This window comes from Hypanus sabinus, unplaced genomic scaffold, assembly GCF_030144855.1.
Source record: "Hypanus sabinus isolate sHypSab1 unplaced genomic scaffold, sHypSab1.hap1 scaffold_447, whole genome shotgun sequence".
In the NCBI taxonomy this organism is placed as follows: domain Eukaryota; kingdom Metazoa; phylum Chordata; class Chondrichthyes; order Myliobatiformes; family Dasyatidae; genus Hypanus; species Hypanus sabinus.
This window is the reverse complement of record NW_026781321.1, coordinates 310,566-336,698: the sequence shown is the minus strand read 5'-3', so window position 1 is coordinate 336,698 and position 26,133 is coordinate 310,566. Positions and strand designations below refer to the sequence as shown.

General features: G+C 43.6%; 1 protein-coding gene and 1 pseudogene across 8 annotated transcripts in view; one reads left to right on the top strand and one right to left on the bottom strand.

Annotated features, from left to right (window-relative positions):
• Positions 1-5,812: 5,812 nt before the first annotated feature.
• The window catches only part of LOC132388981 (zinc finger protein 850-like), a 69,917-nt pseudogene continuing 49,596 nt past the window's right edge, over positions 5,813-26,133 (bottom strand).
• The window catches only part of LOC132388978 (zinc finger protein 229-like), a 38,917-nt gene continuing 25,708 nt past the window's right edge, over positions 12,925-26,133 (top strand). For 6 of the 8 annotated variants that reach the window (XR_009510387.1, XR_009510384.1, XR_009510380.1 and 3 more), the window contains exons 1-2: positions 12,925-16,610; positions 18,004-18,154. The gene's annotated coding sequence lies outside the window, so the exon portion shown is untranslated. Of the gene's footprint in view, positions 16,611-18,003; positions 18,155-26,133 lie in introns of those variants that run through there. The other 2 variants (XR_009510381.1, XM_059961399.1) reach the window with 2 other exon arrangements.

The following is a 26,133-nucleotide window of genomic DNA, read 5'->3' as shown; positions in this document are numbered from 1 at the left end:
ATCTCTGAACTTCTTTTACAACTTTCCTGTAGGTAGGTGACCAAAACTGTACACAATACTCCAAATTAGGCCTCACCAATGTCTTCTAGAAGTCAACCGAACATCCATCTATTGTTATCAGTACTTTGGTTCATGAAGGGCAATGGGCTGAAATCATTCTTTCCATCCCTATCTACCTGTGATACCACTTCCAGTGAATTAACGACTTGTATTCCCAGGTCCCTTTCTTCTACAACACTCCTCCGTGCCCGACCATTCACTCTGAAAGATCTCCCTTGGTAGTACAACAACTCACACTGGACTGCATTAAATTCCATTTTCCATTTCTAAAACCATTTTCCCACCTGGTCCAGATCGCACTGCAAGCCATGATAGTCTTCTTGCACTCCGCTGAACCCCCAGTCTTGTTGTCATCCACAAATTTGCTGATTCAGTTAACCACACTATCATCCAGATTACTGATATAGATGACAAACAACAACAGTTCCAGTACTGATCCCTGTGGTAACCACTAGCCACAGGCCTCCGGTCAGAGGGGCAACCATCTGCTACCACACTCTGACTTCTCCCAAAGACAGTGTCTCATCCAATTTACTGTCTCATCGTGAATGCTGAGTGACTGAACCTTCTTGACCAACCTCCCATATGAGACTTTGTCAAGTGCCTTGCTGAAGTCCATGTAGACAACATCCACTGCCTTGCCTTCATCCACTTCCCTGATAACTTCCTCGAGAGGCCTTATAAGATTGGCGACAGCCATGCTGTCTATACTTTATCAGTCCACACCTATCCAAATACTTACAGTATATACCTGGTTCCTGGACCCACATTCCAATAACTTTCCCAGTTCTGATGTCAAGCCCACCCACGTATAATTTCCTAGTTCATTTTTACAGCCTTTCTTGAACAGCAGAACAATATTGTCTGTCCTCTAATCCTCCAGTACCTCACCTGTCACTAGGGATGATTTAAATATCTGTGCTAAGGCACCAATAACTTCTACACTTGTCTTCCGCAGGGTCCTAGTGAACAAATTGTCAGGCCCTGGGGATTGATCCACACTAATTTGCCTCAAACCCCTCCACCTCTGTAATCTGTACAGGGTCCATGAAGTTGATGCGGCTTTGCCTCACTTCTATAGACTCGGTGTTCATCTCTTGAGTAAATACGGATGCAAAAAAAAAAAAATCTCCCCAAGTCTATGTTATCCCTTCATATGGATTACCATTCTGATCTTCCAGAGAATTAATTTTTTCCCTTGCAATCTTTTTGCTCTTAACATATCTGCAGAATCCCTGAGGATTCTCCTTGACCTTGTCTGCTGGGGAAACCTCATGCCTTTATTTCTTCCATAAGTGTTCACTTGAATTTCCTGTATTTCATAAGTACCTCATTTGTTCCTATCTGCCTGTACCTGGTATGCACCTCCTTTTTATTGGTCTGGGAGAGGAAAGCCAAAGGTGTGATAGAGCTCAATGCTGGGAGGTTGGAGTGGTTGGGGGTGGGGGGAGGGGTTAAACTAAAGTTGCAGGGGGAATGGGAGCCTGAATAACAGAACGGGTATTGGAGAGGTTGTGGAGACAGATGTTGTTCAGGCCTCAGACAAAGTCTGGAATGAAAACGTTGAGCATGGTGCAGTGAATATGCTGAGCCCTGTATATTTCAATACAAGGAGCAGCGTAGGAAAGGTGGATGTGTTCAGGGCATGGATCAACACCTAGAATCAACACTAGGATCTGGCATCTGTGGACTGGGACAGGCTGCTTTATGGCAAAGGTGTGCTTGGTAAATGGGAGGCCTTCAAAGTGAAATTTTGAAAGTAGTAAGCGGGTATGTCAGAATAAAAGGTAAAGATAGAAACTGTAGGGAAACTTGGATTGCAAGAGATTGCAATCCCTGCAAGACCCTGGTAAAGCACAAAATGGAATTGCATATCAGGGATAGGCAGTCAGTTTCTTATGGAGTATAAGAAATGCAAGAGAACACATAAGAAATCAATCAGGATGGCTAAAAGATGGCATGAGGTTGCTGTCACATCTTTCACTTTTAACCACATCCTGCTGGTCTTATTCGTCCTCCTCCTCTGGACCCCATTTCTCTCTGGAGCCCCTGATTCAAGCTGGCAACTCTTTTGTTTGTGACCCTGCACCATCGAAGATTCACTCGCTAGTCTGCTGTCAGACTTTAGAGGTGCGTTGTGTAACGAGACCGCAGGTTCGTTTACTGTGAGTGTCGCTTTAAGTGCCTGAGTGAGGCGGGTCTGTGACGTCAGACTCAAGCTGCGGCAGCCTGAGGGAGCGGGAGCGGGAGAGGGAGAGGGAGACAAGCTGTTGGAACTTCAGCGTGTGACTGCTATAGGCTGCAACTCTTCCATGCCCAAAAGGTACGGTTGATCTCATCATCGGCACGCAGTGCACAACGGATGTGTGACTGTCAGTTCGTATCATCCATATGTGTGGATTTGCTGGAGTATCCAGTGGTATCACTTCTGTTGGCCCTTACCTGGAATCGGGGTGTTCTGTGGTAATCACTTGAAGACGATATTCCTGTGACTGTCACCTGGTGATATTTCTAAGTGGATTTCGGAACTAATCGACGGATAAGATCTTTGGCGACTGTTATTTCGTTCACCCAGCGTGGAATGTGTGTGGAATTCTTCGTAATTGCCTTCTCTCTACATTCCCTTTATTAGTAACTACGCTATACAGCAATATAAATGCAGATATATCAAACAGGTTAGCAATGATTGTGTGTGTGTGTGTGTGTGTGTGTGTGTGTGTGTGTGTGTGTGTGTGTGTGTGTGTGTGTGTGTGTGTGTGTGTGTGTGTGTGAGGCAGGGGAATGTAGGAAGAGTCCATGGAGTGGTGGCTTGTTTCTCTGATGGTCTCTGCTCTCCAAAGTTCTCTGCAGTTCCTTGCAGTCATGGGCAGAGCAGTAGCCATACGAAGGCGTGAAGTATCGACAAGAAGCTCAGAGACATCGGCCTTCACCCTGCCTTGTGTAGCTGGATCCTGGACTTCCTGTCAGATCGCCGGCAGGTAGTAAGAGTGGGCTCCATCTCCTGTCTCTCTGACCCTCAGGACGCATAACCCACAGGGTTGTCTCTTTGGCCCTGTCCTTTACTTTCTGTGCACCCATGACTTGTGCTGTCACCTACAGCTCCAATCTGCTAATTAAATGTGATGACAACACTACATTGATTGGCCTAAATTCAAATAATAACTTTCAATCAATCAAATGCCTCCTGACAAGGCTCGGTCCAAACAAACTTTTCAACCTTCTTCAGGAGATTAGTCAGAGGAAGAGCGATAGCAGCAAAGTTCTTACAGAACTTACGATAATATCCATCCATTCCCAGAAACCTTGTAAGAACCTTCTCAGCAGACAGAATAGGAACTTATGAAATTGCCTGGACTTTTGACCGAACAGGAGCCAACTTGCTTAGACCTACAACATAGCCAAGACAGGTCACAGTGGCATTGCCAAATTCACTCTTAGCCAAGTTAACTGTAAGGTTGTCCTAGGAAAGCCTGTCAAACAGCTTTTCTACTGCAGAGATATGCTCTTCCCAAGTGCCACTCCCTGTAACTAAGTCATCAATATAGGCATCTGTGTGTTCTAATCCTCGAATTACAGGATCATTCATTCTCTGGAATGTTCCTGGAGCATTTTTCCTTCCAAAAGGTAAAACATTGTATTCACACAAACCAGATGGTGTCACAAATGCAGAAATTTCTGTACCTCTGTCCATCAATGGAACACACCAATACCTTTTCAACAGATCAATCGTTGTAAGAAATTTAGCTTTTCCAACCTTATCGATGCAATCATCCACCCTAGGGATAGGATGGGCATCTGCTTTTGTTACTGCATTTACCTTCCTATAATCAGTGCAAAATCTAACACTATGATCAGGTTTGAGCACAATAACACAGGGTGAGCAATCTGCTGCTAAAGGACTAATAATACCATTTTCCAGTATATATTCAATTCCCTGCTCAGGCAATTTACACTTTTCTGCATTCATGCAATATGGGTGTTGTTTAAGCGGTTTGGCTTGACCATTATCTACGTTATGTACTGCGACCGTGGGTTGCTTGGGAACAACGGGAAATACATTTTTAAACCCCAGAATTAATTCCTTCAGCTATTGTTGTTGCTTTGGCTGCAGATGAGCCAACTTGTTATCAATGTTTTCCAGAACAACCGAGTTCATTAGCCTAACTAGGACCACGTTTGGCTTGTGAAAAGTCTCAGACGAGTCAACTGTTTCATTCTCAGGGTTGCCAGATTCATATGATTTGACAACAACACTCACAGATGGTGCCTGCTTTTCAAAATAAGTCTGTATCATATTTATATGTACCACTTGTGTTAGTTTACATTGGTCGGGTGTTTTAATAACACAACTCAGATCATTAATTTGAGAGACCATTTCATACGGTCCATTGAGATTCGCCTGAGGTGGATTTGTCAACATTCTTCAACATAAGGTAAGCACCTTATCCCCCACCTGGTATTTTCTTTCCCAAGCCCTCCTATCAAACCAACACTTCATTTTGTTCTGAGAAATCTTTAAGTTTTGTCTCGCTAGACCTCAGGTGTGGAGTAGTTTATCTTTGATCTTCAAAACATAGTCTAACAACTTAATATGTACATCCCCATTAATCCTATGTTCTTTAACAAGGTCAAAGGTTCCCTCACTCTACAACCAAATACAAGCTCAAATGGAGTAAATCCCAGTGATTCCTGTACTGACTCTCTTACTGCAAACAAAAGCAAATGTATTCCTTCATTCCAGTCTTTTCCATTTTCAACACAATATGTCTTAATCATGGTTTTGAGGGCAGAATGAAATCTTTCAAAAGCCCCTTGTGATTCTGGATGGTATGCAGATGATGTAATTTGTTTAGTTCCCTGTTCATAAACTCCCTGCTGGAATAATCCAGATGTAAAATTACTTCCTTGTTCAGACTGGATTTCTTTAGGCAAACCAGAAAAAGTAAAAAATTTGGTAACAGCCTTTGCCACAGTTTTAGCTTTAATATTCCTGAGAGGTATTGCCTCTGGGAATCTGAATGCAGTACACATAATAGTTAGCAGATACTGATGGCCAGCTTTAGTCTTTGGCAAAGGGCCAGCACAATCCACTATAAATTTTGAAGAGGAGTCACTGAATGCAGGTTTAGGCTGCAGTGGGGCCACTGGGGTGACCTGATTAGGTTTACCCACAAGTTGACAAGAGTGACAGCTTCTGCGAAAGGTCACAACATCTGTCCTCAAATTAGGCCGGTAACATTTTTTGATAATCCTGTTTAGTTTTATTCACTCCAAAATGCCGACGTAAGGGTATAGTGTGGACCAAAGTTAAATTTTCAGTCCTATAAACCTCAGGAACTACAATTTGGTGAACAATTGCCCATTCCTCACTCGCTGGTATAGCAGGTGGCCTCCACTTCCTCATTAACTCTCCATCCTTGAGATAAAATCCAACTGGCACTTTTTTAATCTCATCATCTGAGAGAGCTGTTTCTTTTAAAGCTTCAATCTCAGGGTCTCGGTTCTGTTCTGCTATAATCTCCTTCCTAGACAGGGATAAATCTTTCTCATCAGACTTACTACCTGAACCCTGTTGAAACAATGAAGGCAGAGAAGTCCCTGACAAGTCATCATAACCGGAATCCAGATTTTGGCTATCATGGATATCAGAATCATGCTGCACAGAACTGTCTGCGTCGGCAGACATTTTAGCCATACTTCGAGTTACTGCGCAGGAAGGATAAATGTTAAAATCCATCTGTGGGTCGTCAGTGGTTGGCTTAGTTGTCAACAGCACTGCAGGAACAACTTTACTATCTGCCAGGTCATTCCCTAACAGCAAAGTAACATCTTCCACCGGTAAACTGGAGCATAATCCGATCTCAACAGGTCCCGAAACCAACCCTGACAGTAAAGTTACCTTGTGCAATGGCACAGAAATTATGCTGCCGCGAATGTCTTTAATAAGATTTACCTCAGCAGAGTCAGTCTCATCACCAAACTTTAGAACGCTGTCTAACGTACAGACAGACAGACATACTTTATTGATCCCAAGGGAAATTGGGTTTGGTTACAGCCACACCAACAAGAATAGTGAAGAAATATAGCAATATAAAACCATAAATAATTAAATAATAATAAGTTAATCATGCAAGTGGAAATAAGTCCAGGACCAGCCTATTGGCTCTGGGTGTCTGACACTCCGAGGGAGGAGTTGTAAAGTTTGATGGCCACAGGTAAGAATGACTTCCTATGACACTGTGTTACATCTTGGTGGAATGAGTCTCTGGCTGAATGTACTCCTGTGCCTAACCAGTACATTATGGATGTGGATGGGAGTCATTGTCCAAGATGGCATGCAACTTGGACAGCATCCTCTTTTCAGACACCACCGTCAGAGAGTCCAGTTCCACCCCCATAACATCACTGGCCTTACGAATGAGTTTGTTGATTCTGTTGGTGTCTGCTACCCTAGCCTGCTGCCCCAGTACACAACAGCAAATATTATAGCACTGGCCACCACAGCCTCCTAGAATGAGTGACTGAGAAGCCCCAGTAACTTGGATAGCATCCTCTTTTCAGAATTTTCACTGGTACCGATTCATTTACTAATACAATCCCATCTGACATAAAATGTTCGAACCCTTCTTAACTCTGTCAGACCTCTCAGACCTTAACTGAGCCTCAACAGAATGTTCAGAACCCTCTGGGTTTATAGAAGCTTCAACACAGGCATTTGGGACTGCCTCCTTTACCTTTTTATTCTTCAGGACAGAACAATTATCCATCACATAACCAGCTTTCTTACAACAGTAACAAGTAAGACCAGAATATTTCTCCTTCAACTGCTTCCCTTCATCCTTACTCTTATCACTAGTCCAAACTTTAATTTCTGCTTTGCCCTGGTGATTCTTGCTATTCTTTTGGAAGCTCTTATTCGGGGTAAACTTAACCTTATGAGTTAAAGCAAACTCATCTGCTAATCTAGCAGACTCCTGCAATGTGGCAGCATCCTTTTCATCTAAATATCTCTTTATGTCATCAGGGACGCACCTGTCGAATTCTTCAATTAAAACCAACTCCTTCTCTCTATAAAATCATCACTTATATTTTTATACGTGCACCAGTGGTCAAAACACACAGACTTCTGAGAAGCAAATGCCAGATAAGTCTGATTCACAAATTTCCTCCAATTTCCAAATTTTGTCCTGTATGATTCTGGGACCAAATCGTAAGCTTTGAGCACAGCCTGTTTCACTATGTCGTAATCAGCTGCTTCATCAACTATCAAAGCAGAATAGGCCATGGCCTCCTCTACTGTCAAGATGAAGCCACACTCAGTTTGGAGGAACAACACCCTATCTACCGGCTGGGTAGCCTCCAACCTGATGGCATGAACATTGACTTTTCTAACTTCCGTTAACACCACTCCTCACCTTCTCACCCCATCCGTGATATATTTAGATTTTTTGTTCCCTCTTTCTCTAACCATCACTCTGCCTGTTCTCCAACTCCCTCTGGCGTTCCCCTCCCCCTTTCTTTCTCCCGAAGCCTCCCGTCCCATGATGCTGTCCCTTCTCCAGTTTTGTATCCCTTTTGCCAATCACATTTCCAGCTCTCAGCTTCACCCCACCCCCTCCGGTGTTCTATCTTTCACATTTCCCCCTCACCCTCCAACTTTCAAATCTCTTACTATCTTTCCTTTCAGTTAGTCCTGACGAAGGGACTCGGCCCGAAACGTCGAGAGTGCTTCTCTCTATAGATGCTGCCTGGCCTGCTGTGTTCCACCGGCATTTTGTGTGTTGCCCAAACTATTGAGCTCGGGGGAATCAAGGCTTAGAATCTTGAGATGGTAAAGTAGGAAACTTCAGTTCATTCACAGAATAGGTGATGAGAGAGATATTTGTAATCCAGGGTAAATATTGAGAGAATGCAATTATGTCAAATTTCTCAGGTTCCACGGTGGTAAAATGAGAGAACAGTTGCTGAAGATTTTATCTGTCGTCATTCCAAAATCTCACATACTAATTATCACCCAAAGTGACTTGTCACAAGGGGTATCATCTTCAAGTGAATTACCACACCACACCCAGGCAAGGGTTAACACATCAGCAGTCTTCACAGGATCCCCAAATCAGATCCACTCCTATGGATTCAACAAGGTGACCACCACACTTTCGATGTACGGTGAATCGATGATTAGCCCACCCTTGTGGGCATAGGAAAGTTCCAAACTGTGACCCTTGGCCATTAGTTCCCTGGTTTCGATTCTTCCATTTTACCTCCTTCATCTCCGTCTGACTCTGGGTGTCTGTGTCCTTGGTTAAAACTAAACAAGCTGCAAGTCAGACTGAATAGCCTCTCTTAAAATAGCCTACAGCAAACGAAACCTAGGGATTCATAACAACGGCCACTCCCCATTGTGAACTGACTGGTGTGCCAGTAGTTGGGATGACTGAGTGAATGCTATCCCACATTCTGAGCAGGTGAACAGCTTCTCCTCAGTGTGAACGCGCTGATGTCTCTGTAGGCTGGATAAATAAATGAATCCCTTCCCACAGTCTAAGCAGGTGAACGGCTTCTCCCCAGTGTGAACTCGCTGGTGTCTCTGTAGGGTGGATGATTGAGTGAATCTCTTCCCACACTCTGAGCACGGGAACGGTTTCTCCCCAGTGTGAACTCGCTGGTGACTCTGTAGGGTGGATAACTGAGTGAATCTCTTCCCACATACTGAGCAGGTGAATGGCTTCTCCCCAGTGAGAACTTGCTGATGTCTCTGTAGGCTGGATAAATAAATGAATCCCTTCCCACAGTCTAAGCAGGTGAACGGCTTCTCCCTAGTGTGAACTCGCTGGTGACTCAGTAGGGTGGACGACTGAGTGAATCCCTTCCCACAGACTGAGCAGCTGAACGGCTTCTCCCCAGTGTGAATTTGCAGATGTCTCTGTAGGCTGGATAAATGAGTGAATCTCTTCCTACAGTCTAAGCAGATGAACGGCCTCTCCCCAGTGTGAACTCGCTGGTGATTCTGTAGGGTGGATGACTGAGTGAATCTCTCCCCACACACTGAGCAGGTGAACGGCTTCTCCCCAGTGTGAATTTGCTGGTGTCTCTGTAGGGTGGATGAATCAGTGAATCTTTTCCCACAGACTGAGCAGGTGAATGGCTTCTCCCCAGTGTGAACTCGCTGGTGTCTCTGTAGGGTGGATGACTGAGTGAATCTCTTCCCACACTCTGAGCACGGGAACGGTTTCTCCCCAGTGTGAACTCGCTGGTGACTCTGTAGGGTGGATAACTGAGTGAAACTCTTCCCACATTCTGAGCAGGAGAACGGTTTCTCCCCAGTGTGAACTCGCTGATGTACCAGTAGGGTGGACGACTCAGTGAATCCCTTCCCACATTCTGAGCAGGTGAATGGCTTCTCCCCAGTGTGAACTCGCTGGTGAGCCATTAGGTCAGATGACTGAGTGAATCCTTTCCCAGAAGTTCAACAGATGACCAGCCTCTGCCCAGTGTGGTGTGAACTGACTGGCGTGTCCACAGGTGGAAAGACCAAATGAATCCTTTCTCACACACGCAGAACAGATGAATGGCCTTGGCCAATGTGAACTTGTTGATGTACCTTCAATTGTGATAACTGAGTGAATCCACTCCCACTGTCTGAGCAGGTGAACGGCCTTTCTCCTGTGCAAAATGACGGTTGGTCAAATGAGGAATGGTCGATTCAATCCCTTGCTCCACTTCTTAAATATCGGGACAGAGACAACAAAACGGGCGTGTCGTGTTTGAGCTGCCTGCAGACAAATTCCTTCTCATTTTTAACCTGTAAAACGATTTACAAAATCCATCAATGGGTTTAGGACAACATTACAGATGAGATTATTTGTTTAATTTGTATCACACTGTTACAGTGAGGTTCTACCCAAGTTGGACGGAGAAATCGTCTCCTGACTGCGCACAGAGTGCTGGTGTCTGGAATGACCATCAATTCCCTGATGCTCTTCCTGTCTCTATAAGAATGGAGCATTTCTGCCATCTCCAATCTGTGACCTGGTTCAGTCTGACTCTCTCCATTGGTATTATTCCCTGTTCCTGCTGAGCAGCATGGGTCCCTGACCCCACAGTAACTGAAACAGTCTCACACAAACAGTCTTTCTTGACATGCAGCTGGGATCTTCTTTTATGTATTATTAACCACAATTTTAAAGCCATATAAAAAAATCCTGCAGAAATGAATGGTTGGTCTACACAGCTGTTAAAAGATCTTAGAGTGATTTTTTGTAATATTTCAGGTTCTTGTAGAAAGGTACAACACAGAAACAGGCCATTTGGGCCATCTAGTTTGTGCTAAACTATTTAAATTGCCCACTCCCATACCCCTACCATCCAGGTACCTACACAAATACCCCAGAGGGTTGTCCCTCTCCTTTACTCTCTGTGCACCCATGACTTGTGCTGCCACCCACAGCTCCAATCTGCTATTTAAATTTACCGACAGCACTACATTCATTGGCCTAATCTCACATAATAATTTAAAATCGACCAAATGCCTCCTGACGAGGCTCGGTTCAAACAAACTGTTCACCCTTCTTCAGGAGATTAGTCAGAGGAAGAGCGATAGCAGCAGTTTTTACAGAACTTACGGTAATATCCATCCATTCCCAGAAACCTTCTAACAGCCTTCTTAGCAGTCAGAATAGGAACTTGTGAAATTGCCTGGAGTTTTGCCTGAACAGGAGCCAACTTGCCTTGACCTACAACATAGCCAAGACAGGTTACAGTGGCATGGCCATATTCACTCTTAGCTAAGTTAACCATAAGACTGGCCTGGGAAAGCCTGTCAAACAGCTTCTCCACTGCACAGATATGCTCTTCCCAAGTGTCACTCCCTGTGACTAAGTCATCAATATAGGCATCTGTGTGTTCTAACTCTCCAATTAGTTGAAGCACTGAGTTCAAAAGTCGGGAAGTTGTGTTGCGGCTGTTACGAGCCTGCGGTCGTACTGTGACTGTTTTTTTAAGAGCGCCGGCGTGAGGAGGCGGGACTATGACGTCAGTCACAGGCTGACAGCGCTGACTGTGGACTGAACGATGAGAGAGAGAGAGAGAGAGAGAGAGAGAGAGAGAGAGAGAGAAACACGCTGATCGCTTCAGTTAGTCGCAGCTGAGGGTTGAAAGTCTCCTCGGCCCACAAGAGTGGTTTGATCATCGGTACACGGAACCACAACGAATGTTTGTGGCTGTCACTTCGTATAATCCATAGGAGTGGATTGTGGAATATCTTGTGTTAACCCTTGCCTGGGGATGATGTATAGCAACCCCTGGAGGACGGTATTCCTGTGACAGGTCACTTTCGCTGATAACTCGTATGTGGACGGATTCAACGGATAAGAACTTCGTCGACGGTTATTTTGATGTAACGGCCTTTTCTCTACGTTTCACCCTGGATTACAAATATTTCTCTCCCGTCATTTATTCCGGGATTACTGAACTTTCCTACTTTACCATCTCAAGACTCTGAGCTTTGTTCCCTCAGGCTCGATAGTCTGGGAATTATATTTACACATATATACAGATAAAACTGTTAACTGTCCTTTATTTCATTAAGTTACTATATTGTAATTAGATGCTAATAGAGAGAATGGTTTTAACATCAAAACCAGACTCCAGTGTGAACTCTATTGCTGCTGGTTCGTTTCTAAAACGTTTCAGTTCGTAACACAGTTTTATAAAACTAGTTAGTCTGGAGTGTTTCATACAGTTCTGGCCGCCCCCATTCTCGGAAGGATGTCGGGGCTTTGGAGAGGGCGCAGAAGAGGTTTACCAGGACGCTTTTGTAAATGGTTCTTTTACCGGTATCTATAACTTGTTGATTGATTCCAGACAAGACTTCTTTGATAAAATAAAAAGAGCTTGGGAGGATGACCTAAACTGTCAGATTTCTGATGATAGATGGAATAGAATTCTTAAACGGGTTAATAAATCATCTTTCTGTGCTCGTCATTCTCTTCTACAAGTTAGAGTGGTTCATAGAGCTTACGATTCTGAACAGAAGCTCTCCAGTTTTTACCCGAATGTTTCTCCACTTTGTAATAAATGCAACTCTGCTGATGCCTCTTTAATGCATATGTTTTGGTTTTGCCCTACAATTGAAAAGATTTGGCGGGAAGTATTCCATACCTTTTCACAACTTTTTAGGGTCCAATTTGACCCAAATCCCCTTACTGACTTGGTTGGTATAGCTATCTTTTTAACTAAAAAAAATTTCGATCAAATTGACTCTCTTATTTCTTCCTTTATTTGGAATAATAAGAGACCAAGAATTAATAAGTATAATTTACAAAAATCTAAAATAGATGGTGGACTTGCTCTTCCTAATTTAAGACTATATTATTGGGCTGTGAATATTAGACAATTATGTTTTTGGTTATATTGGCTTAATAAGAAACAAAAACCATTATGGGTTGATTTGGAATTAAAAGCTGATAAACAATTTCATTTAACTTCAATGTTAGGAGCTCCATTAGCTTTATAGCTCTCTAAAATTCCAAATTTAAATCTTTACCCGGTTCTTAAACTATTCCAACGGATTTGGGTTCAGTTACATAATTTTTTAAATTTGAAACAATTCAGTTGTCTAGATTTTTATATCGAAACTTTTCATTTAAACCTTCAACAACTGACCCTATTTTTCTCCTATGGAACAATAAAGGGATCCATTCTTTTACAGATTCATTTTGTGATGGTCGATTGATGACCTTTGAAGATTTAATTAACAAATTTTCTCTCGCTCATACATATTTTTTGGAATATGTTCAGTTTCGACATTTTTGACAACAATGCTTACTTAAGTTACCATATTTACAATAATCTGATTTGGTAGATACCATTTTGAAATTGAATCCCTTAGAGAAAGTTTCCATTGGCAGAATGTATAACTTATTTTTGTTACAAAAAGAGAACATATCACTAAAGATTAAACAAGATTGGGAGAGAGAACTTACTATGACCTTTGTTAATGAAGATTGGCTTCGAGTTTTGAAAAACGGAAATTCTTCTTCTATATGTGCCAACCATTGTTTAATTCAATTTAAAACTGTTCACTGTTGTTATTTAACAAAGGAGAGACTATCTAAAATATTTCGTAGTATAGACAAATGCTGTGATAGATGTAAAACTGAAGTAGCTACTTTGTCACATAATTTCCGGCATGTTCATCATTGAAATCGTTTTGGAAATCTTTATTTCCAACAAGTTCTGAAGCTCTGAAAATGAATTTACAACCTAATAGATTGACTGTTCTATTTGGTATAGTTCCACATCATATTCAGGGTATTTCATCTTCAGATCTAGTTGTAATTGCATTTGTTACACTATTGACAAGAAGGGCCATTTTATTAAAATACAAAGATACTTCTTCCCTTGCATTAATTGATTGGTTTTCTCAAGGAATCTTATGTCTTAGTTTGAAAAAAAATAGGAGAACTTTTGATCCTCGATTCGATTTTGAGAGAAGATGGGGTTCTTTGCCAAATATTATCATTTAATTTGAATTATGCTATGTGGTTTCCTTCCAATTTTATTTTTTTATAAATATGAAATGGCGGTTGATGATTGTGTTTTCTTTCTGACAGTTATTTAGTTTATAATATTTTCGCTTAGTAATTCATTTGTTAGTATTTTCTAGTTAGAATTAGAAGTGTTTAAAGTATATTCATTGCCTGTAAAAAATATCGGCATGCGATGACGTCACATCCGGTTTCACCGCGTCTTGTGTGAAAATACCGGTTTGAGATTAACGCGAGGGTGGGGGGCTCACCACGAGGCACACCTGAGCAGAAGTTGTTTTGCAAGCATTAGAAATCACACTGGGAGCAACGCTGTAAGTTAATAGATAATCGATATATTGAACTAAGATGTTAACGCCGATCCTGTTAAAAGTAACGACGGTCGATAATGTTTATGTTTTCGTTAGTTAAAGAGTTGCGGATAGTTTGCATTGAAGTGTATTTAAAGTACTCAATGGCGTAGGTAAACTCTGCCTGTATACTGCACCTTAATGTAATGTAGTTATAGTCACTTTTACAAGTACTTACAATTGAAATGTGATATTAAGAAAGGAACAAATACTGTATCAATCTTGTATTGTTTTATCAACAGTTTTCACCATATGTTAATGTGAAGAGTGAACAGTAAATGGTTAATCTTACTGCGATCTGGTTTTCATTGACTGTGGTTTATCTCGACGTTTAATTCGGCGTTATTTGTTACACCCGAACGAGAACGTTACAATGATACTATTTTTATATTTAGATGATGGCTAAACGTATTGCTCCGGGGGGGTTGATTTCTAATGGGTTTTTTCCCTTTTTTGTAGTTAGTGGGTTCCCCCCTAGTTAGATGGGGTTCTTTATTACCTTCTTTTTCCTATATATATTTTCCATTTTTATATTTAGCGATTACTTTTTTTCTTCAGCTTTATTAATTTTATACATATTAATCCATTGGTCTTGTTTCATTCTATAGCTGTAGAAGATTATGTACTGGTAAAAAAGATTATAAAAATGAAAAATGAAAATGACAAAACAACAATGTAACAAAGCATTATAGCTGCAGAGGTCACGGCGAGTTACATTGTGAGGCCGAGTCCATTTCATCATTCTTTTGGATTATGACCACAGACAGGAAGCCGTCCTTGAGCCGGGTGGTTCGCGCTTTAAGGCTTTTGTATCTCGCCCCGATGGGGGAGCGGGTTTGCAGCGAGAATGTCCAGGTTGTGAGGGTCTTTGAGTACATGGCCTGCTTTTCCGAGGCAGGGGAAGTGAAGGAAGAGTCCATGGAGGGGAGGCTTGTTTCCCCGATGTTCTCTGCTCTCCAAAGTTCTCTGCAGTTCCTTGCAGTCATGGGCAGAGCAGTAGCCATACGAAGGCGTGAAGTATCGACAAGAAGCTCAGAGACCTCGGTCTTCACCCTGCCTTGTGTAGCTGGATCCTGGACTTCCTGTCAGATCGCCGGCAGGTGGTAAGAGTGGGCTCCCTCACCAGGGTCTCGCTGACCCTCAGCAGACATATCCCACAGGGGTGTCTCCTTGCACCCTCCTTTACTGTCTGTATTCCCATGACGTGTCGCCACCCACAGCTCCAATCTGCTAATTAAATTTACTGACGACACTACTCTGACTGGCCTAATCTCAAATAATAACGAGGCAGCCGACAGAGAAGAAGTCATCACCCCGACACAGTGGTGTCAAGAAAACAACCTCTCCCTCATTGTGACAAAAACAAAGGAGCTGGTTGTGGATTACAGGATGAATGGAGACAGGGACCAACTTCAACATTTCCCTGTCTGTTCTTGAGACAAAATGCACATTTTAATATTGATCATGACACAGTGTATTTTATATAACGTTAATGATATGAAACATATTTACAAATCGTTACTGACAGAGAACCGTATAATTTGTGTTCTGTGTGTTATATGAATGTACTTACCTGTGATGTTGCCACAAGTCAGTCTTTCTCTGTACCTGTACCTTCCCACACTTGTGCAGTTGGCAATAAATTCAACAGGACCTGAGAAATCTCAGTGAGATTTGATTAGTGATGATCATCTTGTCAGCTCGGTAGGTCGAATGTATGAGACAGTACACTGTTAAATGCAAAACACTGAACAGTGTCGATGATCAGAGGGAACATGGACTCCCAGTTCATCGCTCCCTGAAAGAGACTGCACAGATTGATCGGGTGGTTAAGAAGGCAAATGACATGGTTGTCTTTATTAGTTGAAGCATTGAGTTCAAAAGTCGGGAAGTTGTTTTTCGGCTGTTACGAGCCTGTTACTATATACTAATAAAGGTAATGGTTTTAACATCAAAATCAGACTCCAGTGTGAACTCTATTGCTGCTGGTTCGTTTCTAAAACTTTACAGTTCGTAACAAGGCTTTACAAAACAGGTTATACCACATCTGGAGTGTTTCATACAGTTCTGGTCGCCCCCATTCTCGGAAGGATGTCGGGGCTTTGGAGAGGGCGCAGAAGAGGTTTACCAGGACACTGCCTGGATTAGAGGGCATGAGCTATAACGAGAGGCTGGACAAACTTGTGTTGTTTTCTCCAGAGCGGCGCAGGCAGGGGTGAGACTGGATGGACGTTTATAAGATGACAAGAGGAATAGATAGAGTGGACAGACGATATATTTTTCCTGGGGGTTGAAATGTCTAATACATTTAAGGTGAGAGGAGATGTGAGCGGCAAATTTGCTTCTTTTCACAGACTAATGAGTAGCTGGAGTCTCTGCCTGGGGGAGGGGGGGGGGGAGTTGTCACCAATCCTGCACGTGATCCCGTTTGCCCCTCCCATGTAACCGCAGATGGGTAGCACCTGCGCGTCTGTTTCCGAGGCCCCGCCTCCCGATGATGTAACAATCTGTTCGCGCATGTTCACAGTCTCCAGGTGGACGGTGTTATCCTCTCCGCTCAGAGCTGAAGTGGGTCGGCTGTGTGTTCGCGAAAGACTTTCGTCTCTTGCGTCGGGATCACTGTCTGCGGGCCGAAGATATCACTTTCCCATCGGTGAGTATTGAGACCGATCCCGAGCGGGGAGATCCGATGTTGGCCGTGAGCCCCGAACTGAGGGCCAGGAACTCATTTGTTTCCCAACTATCTGGGCTCGGCAGAAATGTGTCGACTTCACTTAATCTGCATTGAACGATCCAAACCAGGAGCCCAGGCTGTCTGTTTCCGCAGAATTGAAATGGAAGTCCCGCCGGAAAGGTCACGTGAGGCTGTGTGCCACAGATTCGCCCCGCCCTCCGCTTTGTGACGCAAGATCACGTGGTGTGATTTTGGCCAATGTGTTTCATTAACTTCCCCGAACTCGTCTCGCTTCCTGAGGCTCCTTGCATTTGTCCTGGAGGTTTTTGGCTGTTGTGTCTTCTCCCGGGCTGGGGTGGGTGAGAAAGGAGAACGTCCCAGGTTGTGGGGATCTTTGATTTCACTGCCTGCTTTACCCAGGGACTGGGAAGCCAAGGGGGAGAATGGTTTCAGCCTCAGCTCCACGCAGTAGAGCTGAGCCACACATTACTCCTGCACCTTTATAGCCCAGCGACGGCGGTCGGTCAAGTACAGACAAGACAGGATCTGTAATACAAATTTCCTGAAATGGACCTGTTTTAACCTGGAAGTGGAGTGATAGTATAACAGTAAAGGAAACACAACTTGACCTTGTAAATTATCCTGGAACCGATTTGACTGTTATTCCCGGAAATGTGTCCGGTGCAGTTGTTGCTAACAAGGCTTACAAGAATAATCTCTGGAATGATCGGATTTATGTGTGAGGAGCATTTGATGGTTCTGGACCTGTGCTCGATGGAGTTCAGAGGAACGGGGGGTGGTGGAGGGATGTATGGTTAATAAACCTACCGAATGCTGAAAAGCCTGGATACAGTGGACATGGAGAGGATGTTTCCATTAGACAGAAAGTCTGTGATCTGACAGCACAGTCTCAGAATAAACTTGCTTCCCTTTAAAACTGAGATGAGAAAATTATTTTGGCCAAAAGATGTCTGATATTTGGAATTTGTGAATTTGTTTGAGGATGCCATTTGGGTATATTTGTGACAGATTAATATATTGATGATTGCTGAGTAGCTTCAGGGTTACAGGAGGAAGGCAGGAATATGGTGTTGGAATAAAAATCAGCCCTGGTTGAATGGTGGACAGACCAGATGGATTGAATCACCTAATTCTGTTCCTGTGTCATATGTCTTACCATGACTGAATGATGGCTCCTTCTTATCCCATATCGTCTGTGTCATGTGAGGGACAATAAAAGATTGTTCACTGAGATCATTATATTTGCCTTCAATGGTTAAATTTCAGTGAGTTTTATTCCTAGTAACATTAAGCAGAAATGTTTGGTCCTCCTTTGTATTGTTAACGTGCTTCATTATCTTTCATGTTTAAGGTAGACCTGCAGTGAGAGATTTAGTGGAAGAAAAACCACGACTGAAGACGAGGGAACAGCAACAAGTGAACCAGCCCGAGGACTGAGAGCACCGACTGGAGAGGACCCATATGACTCGGAGATTCCATTGATTCAGTCCGGAGAAAGTTTGGTGAGTCTCATTTACTCAAACACTGGTCCTTTAGACATTACATACCTGCACAAAGGAAGGTAGGAAATAGTTGGGAGTGAGACTGAATATGCCCAGAAGGACCAGTTATGCCTCTGTCAGACCCAGTTGTGAAGAAGCCCCCCCTTATATTCCCTTTAAACTTTTTGCCCTTCATCCTTAACCCATGTCCTCTGTTTTTTTTTTCTCCCCTAGCCTCAGTGGATAAACCCTGCTTGCATTCACTCTCTCTATACCCATCCTAATTTTATACACCTCTATCAAGTCTCCCCTCATTCTTCTACACTCCTAAGAATGAAATCCTTACCTATTCAACCTTTCTCTGTAACACAGTTTCTCAAGTCCTGGCAACATCCTTGTAAACCTTCTCTGCACACTTCCAACCTTATTAATATGCTTCCTGTAATTCGGTGACCAAAACTGCATACAATACTGCAAATTCAGCCTCACTAATACCTTATACGACCTCACCATAACATTCCAACTCTTATACTCAATACTTGGATTTATAAAGACCAATGGATTCAACAGTGGCGAGATGGGAGATGCCAGAGAGTAGTGGTGGATAATTGTTTATCGGGATGGATGCCAGTGACTAGCGGGGTGCCTCAGGGATATGTTTTGGGCCCAATGTTGTTTGTGATATACATAAATGATCTGGATGATGGGGTGGTAAATTGGATTAGTACGTATGCCGATGATACTAAGGTAGGAGGTGTTGTGGATAATGAGGTGGGTTTTCAAAGCTTGCAGGGAGACTTATGCCAGTTAGAAGAATGGGCTGAACGTTGGCAGATGGAGTTTAATGCTGAGAAGTGTGAGGTTCTACATTTTGGCAGGAATAATTCAAATAGAACATACAGGGTAAATGGTAGGGCATTGAGGAATGCAGAGGAACAGAGACATCTAGGAATAACAGTGCATAGTTCCCTGAAGGTGGAGTCTCATGTAGATAGGGTGGTGAAGAAGGCTTTTGGAACGCTGGCCTTTATAAATCAAAGCATTGAGTACAGAAGTCGGGATGTAATGTTAAAATTGTACAAGGCATTGGTAAGGCCAAATTTAGAATATTGTGTGTAGTTCTGGTCACCGAATTATAGGAAAGATATCAATAAATTAGAGAGAGTGCAGAGACAATTTACTAGGATGTTACCTGGGTTTCAGCAGTTAAGTTACAGAGAAAGGTTGAACAAGTTAGGTCTCTATTCATTGGAGCATAGAAGGTTGAGGGGGATTTGATCGAGGTATTTAAAAATTTGAGAGGGATAGATAGAGTTGATGTGAATAGGCTGTTTCCATTGAGAGTAGGGGAGATTCAAACGAGAGGACATGATTTGAGAGTTAGGGGGCAGAAGTTTAAGGGAAACACGAGGGGGTATTTCTTTACTCAGAGAGTGATAGCTGTGTGGAATGAGCTTCCTGCAGATGTAGTAGAGGCCAGTTCAGTTGTGTCATTTATGGTAAAATTGGGTAGGTATATGGACAGGAATGGAGTGGAGGGTTATGGGCTAAGTGCGGGTAGGTGGGACTAGGTGAGATTAAGAGTTCGGCATGGACTAGGAGGGCCGAGATGGCCTGTTTCCGTGCAGTGATTGTTATATGGTTATATGGTACTAAAAGCTCTCTTGACTGCCCTATCGACATGTGATGCCACTTCTGGGAATTTTGTATCAGTATTCCTAGATCCCTCTGTTCTAGTGCACTCCTCAGTGCCCTGCCATTTACCTTGTATGTTCTACCTCGGTTTGACCTTCCAAAGTGTGATACCTCACACTTGTCTGTATTAAACTCCATCTGCCATTTTTCCAGCTGGTCCAGATCTCTCTGCAAGCTTTGAAAACCTTCTTCACTGTGCATACACCTCCAATCTTTGTATCATCAACATATTTGCTGACCCTATTTACCAAATTGTTATCCAGATCATTGATATAGATGACAAATAACAATGGACCCAGCACTGATCCCTGTGGCACACCACTAGTCACAGGCCTCCACTCAAGTAGCAATCCTCCTCTACCATTCTTTGACTTCTCCCATTCTCAATTCCCAATCAAATTTACTACCTCACCATGTATACCTAGTGACTGAATCTTCCTAACTAACCTCCCATGCGGGACCTTGTCAAAGGCCATACTGAAGTCCATGTAGACAACATCCACTGCCTTGCCTTCATCCACTGTCCTTGTAACCGCCTCGAAAATCTCTAATATATTTGATAAACATGACCTACCATGCACAAAGCCGTGTTGACTCTCCCTAATATGTCCCTGTCAATCTAAATAATTGTCGATCTGATTTCTTAGTACTCCTTTCAATAATTTACCCATGACCGACATCAAACTTACCAGCCTATGATTTCCTGGATTACTTTTAGAGCCTGCTTTAAACAACGGAAGAACATGAGCTATCCTCCAAATCTCTGGCACCTCACCCGTAGATAACGACATTTAAATATATCTGCCAGGGTACCAGCAATTTCAACACTAGTCTCCTTCAGGGTCCGAGGGAATACCCTGTCAGGTCCTGGAGATTTATCCTCTTGCCTCAAGGTAGCAAGCACCTCCTCCTCTTCTATCTGTATAGGTTCCATGACCTCAATACTTGTTTGCCTTATTTCCATTGACTCCATGCCAGTTTTCTTAGTAAATTCAGACACAAAAAACCATTTAACATCTCCCCAATTTCTTTTGGTTCCATGCATAGTCGACCACTCTGACCTTCAAGATGACCAATTTTATCCCTTAACTATCCTTTTGCTATTAATATACCTGCAGAAGCTCTTACTATCCTTCACCTTGAATGCCAACTCTACCTCATGTCTTCTTTCAGCCCTCCTGATTTCTTCCTTAAGTATTTTTTTGTACTTTTTATACTCCTCAAGTACCTTCTTTGCTCCCTGTTTCTCATATATGCCATACATCTCTCTCTTCTTTATCAGAGTTCCAATATCCCTGAAGAACCAAGGTTCCTTATTCTTATTCACCTTGCCTTTAATCCTGAGACTTTGTTCCCAGGGTGTCCTCATGGGCCATCCGGAAATGATTTAAGCTGGTGACAACCCTGTTTTCCTCTGTGGGGTAACCGTCATGTGGAATCGGGCTAATGGTCGGACCTTCAACCAAGTGAGTCCAGTCTCCGCTGTTAGTCTGGCCAGTTTACTCTTCAGAGTGTCATTGGCTCTTTCCACTTGGCCAGCGGCCCGTGGGTGGTGTACACAGTGGAATTGTTGCTTGATAGCTAGTTTGTTACATACTCCTTCATTTACTTTCACCATAAAGTGTGGGCCATTGTTGAACTCAGGGAATTATTTCCCTTAATAATACCTTCGCAACAGTCAGTAACATCTATAATAACTAAGCACTATCTATAGCAATGTCCTCTAGGCAATTCAATAAAATCAACTTGTAGACACGAGAAAGATCCACCTGTCAAGGAAGTCGTACCCGGTGTGCCGGGTACAGGTTACCAACCATTCCCTCCTTTCCCAGGTGTGTACAATTATGTATATAATCGACCAATATTGGTAAAAACTGTGTAGGAACTCAGACCTGTCCCACTGGGTGATCCAAAAACCCAGGTCGGGGACTTTCTGGCACCCCATCTGGGACCACAGTTTTCACTCCTCCTCAGAGGCAGCCCCCTCAGAAGAACAAAACTCGAGGTAGCTGTAGAACGGTGAGTAAGTTGTTTACAAAGGTGGCATTACTTATGGGGTGGCCAGAGGAGGTCAGGAATCCCCACGTTCCCAGAGAGCCCCGTAGTCATGTACAATTCCAAATGCATAACGGGAGTTTGTCTAAACGTTCCAACTTTAGTCTGTTGCTGGGATACAGGCACGAGTCAGAGCAAACAGCTCAGCCTTCTGGGCGGAGACAGCTGCTTCAAAAGAGGCCTGTTCAATTAATTCACTGTCCGTCACTATCGCATCGTTTCCCTGCTGGATCCACAAAAGAGCTTCCATCCTCATAAAAAGTTTCCTCAGGCTAGAGGGGGTATTGCAGAATGGATGGGAGAGTCTGCCCTTCTTTCACTGTGATCCAGACAGGCTAGAGGGGTATTGCAGAATGGATGGGAGAGTCTGTCCTTCTTTCATAGTGATCCGGACGGGCTAGAGGGGGTATTGCAGAATGGATGGGAGAGTCTGTCCTTCTTTCACAGTGATCCGGACGGGCCAGAGGGGGAATTGCAGAATGGATGGGAGAGTCTGTCCTTCTTTCACAGTGATCCGGACGGGCTAGAGGGGGTATTGCAGAATGGATGGGAGAGTCTGTCCTTCTTTCACTGTGATCCGGATGGGCTAGAGGGTGTATTGCAGAATGGATGTGAGAGTCTGTCCTTCTTTCACAGTGATCCGGACAGGCTAGAGGGGGTATTGCAGAATGGATGGGAGAGTCTGTCCTTCTTTCACAGTGATCCGGATGAGCTAGAGGGGGCATTGCAGAATGGATGGGAGTCTGTCCTTCTTTCACTGTGATCCGGACAGGAGGTCTGACTTCATGGACTGAAATTGCCCAGAGATGGGGTACAACATCTTGGGTTCGTTCACTATTGAAAGAATGTCTTACCAGATGTCCCGTCTTCACCTCAGATTTCTTCCAGTATCGGAGCTGCCCCTTGCCCAAGTCTTGCCAGTCTCCCTCGGTGCTGGATGCCTGTTTCATCAAGGTGTGGGCAAGGAGCCCTAGGCTCTTTGGCTTGAACCCAGGGCAAACCCTGACAGTCGTATTGGGAACCACCAGTCCTGTCTGTCGCCAAATGAAATTTGGAACTTCGGCCAGAAATGCAGTGCCGTCTCTTCCTTCAACCTCTCCAATCACCGTGACTGGGAATTTCTGTTCCTCGAGGGGTGCATAATATTAGCTGTCCTCAGTGTGCACCCCGTAGGGTCATAACACAGAGTCACATGAGAGCTGGCCGCTGGCAGAAGGGGTTCAAATGTACTGGAGTCCAGATAATGTGCCCACAATTGGGTGGTCAGAAACTGAGGAAGCTGTCAGTTGTTCGCAGTTCTGGCATGATATCCTTGTCCGTGCATGGAATCTCGACTTTCAACAGACAGAGCAAGTCTCTCCCTACGAGATTACACCCCTGTCTGGTGGTGACTGTAAATGAAACCTCACACTGGTTCCCCTGGAATTCCAGCTGCAGTGGCTGGGTACGTGAATACGTACGTTCCGTGCCTCTGAACCCAGACAGAGTGATTGTAGCGTCTGATAGCTGGAATCCCTTTTCCGATACTATTTCCTGATCGAGAGTGGTTGTGGTTGCCCTCATATCAATTATAAACGGAACTGGAGTTCCAGCAACTTGCAATATTACAGTGGGCTCTTCCTGAGGGTTGGCACTCATGGTTGGAAGCATTTTCTTGTCAATTTCTAAACGGGTTGTTGTCCCCACCTGTCACTTGGCCAGTTTTTGTTCCCATTTCTGTTCCTCAGATATAGCCCGCTCGCATCCTTCTTCCCGCTGAGCATATTCACCTTTAATATTAGTTCCCTTCGGGGTTGATCGGGATTCGAAAGTTGGGTCCTAATGATATGTCAAAGCTCATCGCATTCGATTTCGGTCATTGTCAGGCCAATCCATATTATTTGTTTTAATCATGTTGGCTAACTTAGTTGGTAAGCATTGGAGCAGTAGGGCATTGAACTGGGTGGACAGATTTGCTTGGTCTCCTGCGAAGCTGCCGTAGCAGGCCACAAATCGCTCTCAATAGTCTGGTCCAGATTCCCCAGCCTTATGTTTGCATTTAGGTACTTTGGTGATGTTGACAGATTGCTGGAGAGCCCTTTCCAAGGCTTGAATGATCTGGTCTGTCTGTTCATTCTCGTTATGGTTTCCCACCTGTAACTCCTGATAGGTTTGGTATTTCAATTCTGCCTTCCATTTCTGCCCTTCATCAGCTGAGAGTATCATGCAGCAGAGACCAAATAAATCTTGCGGAGTTGCATTAAACATTTGTGTAGTACTGTGGACACACTGAGCAAACTGTGCTTGTTTTTCTTTTCTATCTGGGGCCAGATTCATGATCATTATCATTTCTTGAGGCTTCCAGGGAGCATACACAGGATTCACTGAGGGCTGTCCCTCCTCCTAACCCTAGGGGGAGCGTTTGCTACTGCTGTTCGGGGGATTTAAACTAATGTGGCAGGGGGATAGGAACAAGTGCAGAGAGACAGAGGCGTGCAAAATGAGAGTAGAAGCAAAAAGTAGTAAGGTGAAAAGTAAAAGTGGCAGGCAGTCAAATCCAGGGCAAAAATCAAAAAGGGCCACTTTTCAACATAATTGTATAAGGGCTAAGAGTGTTGTAAAAACAAGCCTGAAGGCTTTGTGTGTCAATGTGAGGAGCATTCGTAACAAGGTGGATGAATTGAATGTGCAGATAGTTATTAACGAATATGATATGGTTGGAATCACAGAGACATGGCTCCAGGGTGACCAAGGATAGGAGCTCAACATCCAGGGATATTCAGTATTTAGGAGGGATAGACAGGAAAGAAAAGGAGGTGGGATAGCGTTGCTGGTTAGTGAACAGATTAACACAATAGAAAGGAAGGACATTAGCCTGGAGGATGTGGAATTGATATGTGTAGAGCTGCATAACACTAAGGGGCATAAAATGCTGGTGGGATTTGTGTACAGGCCACCTAACAGTAGTAGTGAAGTTGGGGATGGCATTAAACAGGAAATTAGAAATGCGTGCAAAAAAGGAACAGCAGTTATAATGGGTGACTTCACTCTACATATAGATTGGGTGAACCAAATTGGTAAGGGTGCTGAGGAAGAGGATTTCTTAGAATGTGTGCGGGATGGTTTTCTGAACCAACATGTCGAGGAACCAACTAGAGAGCAGGCCATTCTAGACTGGGTATTGAGCAATGAGGAAGTGTTAATTAGCAATCTTGTCATACGAGGCCCCTTGGTTAAGAGTGACCATAATATGGTGGAATTCTTCAGTAAGATGGAGAGTGACATAGTTAATTCAGAACCAAATGTTCTGAACTTATAGAAGGGCAATTTTGAAGAAAGTAGACGTGAATTGGCTAAGATTGATATTTAAATGATATTTAAAGGGTTGACAGTGGATAGAAACATAGAAAATAGGTGCAGGAGTAGGCCATTCGGCTGTTCGAGCCTGCACCGCCATTCAGTATGATCATGGCTGATCATCCAACTCAAAACCCTGTAACTGCTTTCTGTCCATACCCCCAATCGCTTTAGCCACAAGGGCCATATCTAACTCCCTCTTAAATATAGCCAATGAACTGGCCTCAACTGTTTCCTGTGGCAGAGAATTCCACAGATTCTCCACAGTCTGTGTGAAGAAGTTTTTCCTCATCTCGGTCCTAAAAGTCTTCCCCTTTATCCTTAAACTGTGACCCCTCGTTCTGGACTTCTCCAACATCGGAAACAATCTTCCTGCATCTAGCCTGTCCAATCCCTTTAGTATTTTATATGTTTCAATAAGATCCTCCATCAATCTTCTAAATTCCAGTGAGTATAAGCCTAGTCGATCCTGTCTTTCTTCATATGAAAGTCTTGCCATCCCAGGAATCAATCTGGTGAACCTTCTTTGTACTCCCTCTATGGCAAGAATGTCTTTCCTCAGATTAGGGGACCAAACCTGCACACAATACTCTAGGTGAGGTCTCACCAAGGCCTTGTACAACTGTAGTAGCACCTCCCTGCTCCTGTACTCAAATCCTTTTGCTATGAATGCCAGCATACCTTTCAACTTTTTCACCGCCTGCTGTACCTGCATGCCTCCCTTCAATGACTGGTGTACAAAGACACCCAGGTCTCATTGCACCTCCCCTTTTACTAATCAGCCACCGTTCAGATAATAATCTGTTTTCCCGTTCTTGCAACCAAAATGGATAACCTCATATTTATCCACATTAAATTGCATCTGCCATGAATTTGCCCACTGACCTAACCTATCCAAGTCACCCTGCATCCTC